Source organism: Delphinapterus leucas, chromosome 3 (assembly GCF_059928025.1).
Source record: "Delphinapterus leucas isolate spDelLeu-1000000601 "Yukka" chromosome 3, BTC_Dleu_Yukka2, whole genome shotgun sequence".
NCBI lineage: Eukaryota > Metazoa > Chordata > Mammalia > Artiodactyla > Monodontidae > Delphinapterus > Delphinapterus leucas.
Window position 1 is genome coordinate 106,625,432 of NC_143131.1, and position 8,169 is coordinate 106,633,600.

The following is an 8,169-nucleotide window of genomic DNA, read 5'->3' on the forward strand; positions in this document are numbered from 1 at the left end:
ATAACCAAGTCTTGATTTGTGACCCAAGATACGATCTATCCTGGAGAATGTTCCATGAGCACTTGAGGAAAATGTGTATTCTGTTGTTTTTGGATGGAATGTCCTACAAATATCAATTAAGTCCATCTTGTCTAATGTGTCATTTAAAGCTTGTGTTTCCTTATTTATTTTCATTTTGGATGATCTGTCCACAGGTGAAAGTGGGGTGTTGAAGTCCCCTACTATGATTGTGTTACTGTTGATTTCCCCTTTTATGGCTGTTAGTATTTTCCTTATGTATTGAGGTGCTCCTATGTTGGGTGCATAAATATTTACAATTGTTATATCTTCTTCTTGGATCAATCCCTTGATCATTATGTAATGTCCTTCTTTGTCTCTTGTAATAGTCTTTATTTTAAAGTCTATTTTGTCTGATATAAGAATTGCCACTCCAGCTTTCTTTTGATTTCCATTTGCATGGAATATCTTTTTTCATCCCCTCACTTTCAGTCTGTATGTGTCTCTAGGCCTGAAGTGGGTCTCTAATAGGCAGCATATATATGGGTCTTGTTTCTGTATCCATTTAGCCAGTCTGTGTCTTTTGGTGGGAGCCTTTAATCCTTTTACATTTAAGGTAATTATCTATATGTATGTTCCTATTCCCATTTTCTTAATTGTTTTGGGTTTGTTATTATAGATCTTTTCCTTCTCTTGTGTTTCTTGCCTAGAGAAATTCCTTTACCATTTGTTGTAAAGCTGGTTTGGTGGTGCTGAACTCTCTCAGCTTTTGCTTGTCTGTAAAGGTTTTAATTTCTCCATCAAATCTGAATGAGATCCTTGCTGGGTAGAGTAATCGTGGTTGTAGGTTTTTCTCCTTCATCACTTTAAGTATGTCCTGCCAGTCCCTTCTGGCTTGCAGAGTTTCTGCTGAAAGATCAGCTGTTAACCTTATGGGGATTCCCTTGTGTGTTATTTGTTGTTTTTCCCTTGCTGCTTTTAATGTTTTCTTTGTATTTAATTTTTGATAGTTTGATTAATATGTGTCTTGGCATGTTTCTCCTTGGATTTATCCTGTATGGGACTCTCTGTACTTCTTGGACTTGATCAACTATTTTCTGTCCCATATTAGGGAATTTTTCAACTATAATCTCTTCAAGTATTTTCTCAGTCCCTTTCTTTTTCTCTTCTTCTTCTGGGACCCCTATAATGCGAATGTTGGTGCGTTTAATATTGTCCCAGAGGTCTCTGAGACTGTCCTCAGTTCTTTTCATTCTTTTTTCTTTATTTTGCTCTGCTGTAGTTATTTCCACTATTTCATTTTCCAGATCACTTATCCGTTCTTCTGCCTCAGTTATTCTGCTATTGATCCCTTCTAGAGTATTTTTAATTTCATTTATTGTGTTGTTCATCGTTGCTTGTTTCTTCTTTAGTTCTTCTAGGTCCTTGTTAAATGTTTCTTGCATTTTCTCTATTCTATTTCCAAGATTTTGGATCATCTTTACTATCTTTATTCTGAATTCTTTTTCAGGTAGACTGCCTATTTCCTCTTCATTTTTTAGGTCTGGTGGGTTTTTACCTTGTTCCTTCATCTGCTGTGTGTTTTTCTGTCTTCTCATTTCGCTTATCTTACTGTGTTTGGTGTCTCCTTTTCGCAGGCTGCAGGTTCGCAGTTCCCGTTGTTTTTGGTGTCTGTCCCCAGTGGCTAAGGTTGGTTCAGTGGGTTGTGTAGGCTTCCTGGTGGAGGGGACTAGTGACTTTGTTCTGGTGTACGAGGCTGGATCTTGTCTTTCTGGTGTGCAGGTCCAGGTCTGGTGGTGTGTTTTGGGGTGTCTGTGACCTTATTATGATTTTAGGCAGGCTCTCTGCAATGGGTGGGGTTGTGTTCCTGTCTTGCCAGTTGTTTGACATAGGGTGTCCAGCACTGTAGCTTGCTGGTCGTTGAGTGAAGCTAGGTCTTGGTGTTGAGTTGTAGATCTCTGGGAGATTTTTGTGGTTTGATATTACATGGAGCTGGGAGGTCTCTTGTGGACCAGTGTCCTGAAGTTGGCTCTCCCACCTCAGAGGCACAGCACTGACTCCTGGCTGGAGCACCAAGAGCCTTTCATCCACACGGCTCAGAATAATAGGGAGAAAAAATAGAAAGAAAGAAAGAAAGAGGATAAAATAAAGATAAAATAAAATAAAGTTATTAAAAAATAATTATTAAGAAAAAAAAATTTTTTTAAGTCAAAACAAACAAAAACAAAAAAAAACTGGACAGACAGAACCCTAGGACAAATGGTGAAAGCAAAGCTATACAGACAAAATCTCACACAGAAGCATACACATACACACTCACAAAAAGAGGAAAAGGGGAAAAAATAATATATCTTGCTCCCAAAGTCCACCGCCTCACTTTGGGATGATTCGTTGTCTCTTCAGGTATTCCACAGATGCAGGGTACATCAAGTTGATTGTGGAGATTTAATCCACTGCTCCTCAGGCTGCTGCGAGAAATTTCTCTTTCTCTTCTTTGTTCTCACAGCTCCTGGGGTTCAGCTTTGGATTTGGACCTGCCTCTGCGTGTAGATCTCCTGAGGGCGTCTGTTCTTCGCTCAGACAGGACAGGGTTAAAGGAGAAGCTGATTCGGGGGCTCTGTCTCACTCAGGTCGGGGGGAGGGAGGGGTACAGATGTGGGGTGAGCCTGTGGTGGCAGAGGTCGGCGTTACGTTGCACCAGCCTGAGGCGCGCCGTGTGTTCTCCCGGGGAGGTTGTCCCTGGATCACGAGACCCTGGCAGTGGCGGGCTGCACAGGCTCCCGGGAGGAGAGATGTGGATAGTGACCGGTGCTTGCACACAGGCTTCTTGGTGGCGGCAGCAGCAGCCTTAGCGTCTCATGCCCGTCTCTGGGATCCGCACTGATAGCCGCGGCTCGCGCCCGTTTCTGGAGCTCATTTAAGCGGCACTCTTAATCCCCTCTCCTCACGCACGAGGAAACAAAGAGGGAAGAAAAAGTCTCTTGCCTCTTCGGCAGGGCCAGACTTTTCCCGGACTCCCTCCAAACTTGCTGTGGTGCACTAACCCCTTCAGGCTGTGTTCATCCCGCCAACCCCAGTCCTCTCCCTGCGACCCGACCGAAGCCCGAGCCTCAGCTCCCAGGCCCCGCCCACCCCGGCCTCTCGGGCTGGTGAGTGATGGTCGGCACCGATCCTCTGTACGGGAATCTCTCTGGTTTGCCCTCCACACCCCTGTTGCTGTGCTCTCCTCCGTGGCTCCCAAGCTTCCCCCTCCACCACCCACAGTCTCTGCCCACGAAGGGGCTTCTAGTGTGTGGAAACCTTTTCTCCTAAACAGCTCCCTCCCACTGGTCCAGGTCCTGTCCCTATTCTTTTGTCTCTGTTTTTTCTTTTTTCTTTTGCCCTACCCATGTATGTGGGGAGTTCCTTGCCTTTTGGGAGGTCTGAGGTCTTCTGCCAGCGTTCAGTGGTTGTTCTATAGGAGCAGTTCCACGTGTAGATGTATTTCTGATGTATCTGTGGGGAGGAAGGTGATCTCCACGTCTTACTCTTCCGCCATCTTCCTCAACTCTCTAATTTTTTTGTTTTTTGCCTTTGGTGTCACACATAGAAAATGTTTTCTTAGGAGTTAGAAAAATTAGTTACTGAGATTATCTTCCAGTATTTAATGGGTCACTTCTTTTAATACAATTATTTTTATCTGTTTAAAATTTATTTTGGTGTAGTGTACAAGAAAAAGATTATTTCTATTATTTTTAGGTAGGTAGATGGTAGTGAATATTTTCTGTTTGCTTCTCTAAATTCATTCACCATTTTTTTCTAGAAAGAGCCCTTTATTTTCATTTAGGGATGTACATTCCTTTCGTTTTCTGGTCATGTATTTTGGGTAATATGGAAACAAAACATTATAAGCCTGATATTTTAAAAATTACTCTTGACTGAAAAATAACTGGAGCAGAAACCATAGTCCTTTTTTGTAGTTTAATGGGAAATTTAAAGAATGGGAGTCAGTTGAGATGTGAGCAGATAAACCCCATGCTAGCCATTACATCCTACTCATAGATAGGAAAACAGTTTAGAGAGTATTCACATATCTGTTACTATCAAATGAAAGTTAAAGCTATATGTTTATTATATGTCATATTAAAAAGTGGAGTTTCCATGTCTCTTTCCTAAGAAGAATGTCTCAGTCACGGCTTAGACAAGAACATAAAAAGCACTGTAGGTGTTTCAGGAAGAGGCTTTAATACAAGAAATCAGGTGCTTACAGAACCATTACAGGAGCTGAAGGAGGAACGGCAAAGGACTACCACTAGCTTTTAGGTGTACCACCGCAGAAAGTTACAGAACCTCTGTTGGTAGAGTTAGGAACATGCAAGAAACTTGTACCCATCTCCTGGTACTTTGTAGCTTCAGGATGGGTGGAATAGCAGGGGAGATAGAAGCCATTCCAGAAACTTGCATTTAGAAGGCTCCTGCTATGCCTTCTACTGTTGCCAGAAGGCAAAGAAAAATGATGCCGCCCTCCTGCTGCCTTTCAAGTATCATGCAAATTTATCTGTAAGATGGAGCCTAAAAATGCATCCCAAAATTTGCTGGCTAGGGTATCAGAGAAATATACTTCTCAGGCCTCCAGACTCTGCAATATAAGGAAGAGATAGAAAAGCTTTTCAAGTGGGTTGGATGTCAAATAGACAAATCCAACAGAAGGAGTGATTTTCTATAATATATAATATTCAAATTCTTATTTTAAAAATTCAAAGGATTGTTGACTTGAAAATTTGAAAGTAGACTATGTAAGAAAATATATTTGTTAGAATATTTGATGAAGAAAACAATTTGAAGTTATAAATTATGTCTGTCCTAGAGAATTGGTTTCGCCCACAAATTGGTAAGAATTAACTTCCTATGACATCATCTAATCTAGCAAGAGCTTCTCAACAGGTGGGTCAACCAGCTGCAGGGATGGCCAAGCAGGGCTGGGTGGCCACAGAAGCCTTGCCAAGGGATCCAGTTCCCTTGTGTATCCCAGTATGCTGTATAAACATAACTGTCACTTTAGTGTATCATGAGAAAGGCTGCAAGGCACTGTATTTTAGTAAAGCAATCCTCCGTTGTTTTAATGTGAATGATATTCCTGAATATGAAGGCTCCAAAGTGAATTAATGTACAAGAAGTATAAGGAAAGACTCTTTCAGGGCACTTGCTCTTCACTTGTGTGAATACATCATGGCAATATAAGGCTGTAAATCTAAGGATGTAATATTAATATTCCAGAGAGTAATGTTAGGTAAATAACAAAGCAGGCTGATAAAAATTCCCTGGGTTTTCAGAAAAGTTAAAGGCTTGATTAGTTAATTCTTTACCTGCATCTCCTCCTCCCTTTCTTTACTTTTATAGCAAGAGTGAGATAATTATTATAATCTGAGAGATAAGACTAAATCTACTGAGAGCAATATTTGTGCAACTCTGTGGTTTGGGTAAATGTATTAAATGAATTAAGGAAATTCATGTTCAGAAGCCTCTGATCTTAAAATAATGTTCTACTTAGAAGAGAAAATTTCCAAGTGGAAAGTAAAAATCCTCTACTGAGTTATAAAATTTTTGCTTAAAATGTATTCACTATTTTTGAGAAATTACTGTGCACAAGGACTCCACCTGGTGCTTGAGATATATCAGTAAACAAAACAGACAAAGATGCCTGCCCTTGAGAAGTTTATATTTGAGTATGTAAAATATAAGTAAATTATATAGGATATTAGAAGGTGAAAAGCAATATGTAAAAAAAGAAAAAGTAGAGCATTTTAAAGGGGATTGGGTGTTCTGGGGGAGCAGGGATGAGTTATCATACTTGATAGGGAGGCTCACTGAGAAGGCACAATTTGGGTTAGACATGTGGAGATGAGGGAGCAAGCCACACATTCCAGGCAGAAGGAATAGCAAGGGCTCTAACGGGGAAACATGGCTGGGGTTTGAGGAAAAGAAAGGATACCAATGTGTCCAGAGTTGAGTGGGCAAGAAGACAGCAGAATATATAAAGAACTCTTACAAGTTAAAAAGAACCCAATTAAAAATGGGCAAAAGACTAGAATAGACATTTCTCCAAAGAAGGTATACGAATGACCAACAACCTGCAAAGATACTCAATATAACCAATCATTAGGGAAATGCAAATCAAAACCCCAGGGAGATATCATCTCACACCTATTAGAATGGCTACTATTAAAAAAAGGGGGGGGGAAATAAGTGTCGCAGGATGTGGAGAAATTGGAACCCTTGTGCACTGTTGGCGGAGATGTAAAGTGGTGCAGCCACATGGAGAACAGTATGGCAGTTCTTAGAAAAGTTAAAAATAGGACTGCCATATGATCCAGCAATTCCACTTTTGGGTATTTATCCCCCCAGGTTGAAAGCAGGGTCTCTAAGTGATATTTGTAAATCCATGGCCATAGTAGCATTATTTACAAAACCCAAAAGGTGGAAGCAACCTAAGTGTCCATCCACAGAAGAACGGTTAACAAAATATGGTAGATACATACAGTGCAATATTATTCAGACTTAAAAAGGAAGGACATTCAGGCACATCCTACAAGACGATAAACCTTGAAGACAATTATGCTAAGTGAAATAAACCAGTCACAAAAAGACAAATACCACATGATTCCACCTATGTGAGGTACCTAGAGTAGTCACATTCATAGAGGCAGAAAGAATTCCCAAGGGCTAGGGGCAAAGAGGAATGGGGAGTTGTTGTTCAATAGGTATAGAGTTTTAGTTTTGCAAGATGAAGGAATTCTGGCCATGGATGGTGGCTAAAAATAGCGAGAAACTCTCAGAAATAGTGTTAGAGTGACAGAGAGCAATTTTCCCAACCACACTGGCTCTCTACTGGGTCATTTCCAAGAGGATACAAAAACATAGTAATTCCTTCCCTCAGAAAACCCTCCTTTGATCCTACATTCCTAAATAATTACTGCCTCATTTTTCTGCTGCAGTTTCGAGCAAAATTTGAAAGAGTTGTCAATACTCTGTGTTAAATACCTCTTTTTCCATTCTCTCTTCAGCTGCCTCCAAATAGACTTTCAATCCATTACTCCACTGTAGAAAGAAACTCCAGACATAGCATCTGTAAAATCAACCAACCCAGAAGCACTGACTGTGTAGTACATGCACAATAGAAATGATCTGATACAGGAGGGTGTTACGTTATTTATTTCATTAAATCGAATTACGTTTTCCCCCTCAATTAGTCAAAATGGAATGATCTGGTCAATTTGCTTGTCTTTGCTATTTCTACATTTTCAGAATAAAAATGGGAATAACTTACTAGTGTTTACTTTTAATTTTATAATGCATGTTTGGGCAAGAGAGATTTTATGTAATTATTAAACCATATTAAAATAATATGCACATTTTCTTTCACAAATACTTGACTGAATTATTGTAGCCACTGTGAACAAATGATTGTTCATTTTAATATGAAAATATATAAACATTTTCATAAATCTCCTTTTTTGTTAAGCATGAGAAATTTACTTCATGAACTAGGAAGGGAGTTGATGTAAATCTTAGCATAGTGTACTTATTTAAACTTTTAATGGTTCCAACTAATTCTGCATGATGATTTGGATATGCCTACCCTGGGTCAATACCTCCATTCATTGGAGGCCAAATTCCACATGTGATGCAAGAAGAGAGACTTTCCTACTGAGGGTGGTTGTTTTACACTAAGTGATTATTCAAGAAGGTCCAAATTTCGCCTAGCTTTTATTTACTTGTCTGGGTTCCATGATAACATTTCTTTTTTTGTTTTTTTGCGGTATGCGGGCCTCTCACTGTTGTGGCCTCTCCCGTTGCAGAGCACAGGCTCAGGACGTGCAGGCTCAGTGGCCATGGCTCACGGGCCCAGCCACTCTGTGGCATGTGGAATCTTCCCGGACGGGGGCTCGAACCCATGTCCCCTGCATTGGCAGGCAGACTCTCAACCACTGCGCCACCAGGGAAGCCCATGATAACATTTCTTTACTGGTCTTCATCAAGCTATGTGCTCATTATCTGTTAAGTGTATTTGTCCCTAACATAGACATCTTCTTCTATATATCTGTCATCTCAGCCACATCCCCTTCTGTTTTTGAGAACTGTTTCCCTTATGAGCAGGGCTACTGCATAGAGTTGTGTAGTCTGTGCTCTACA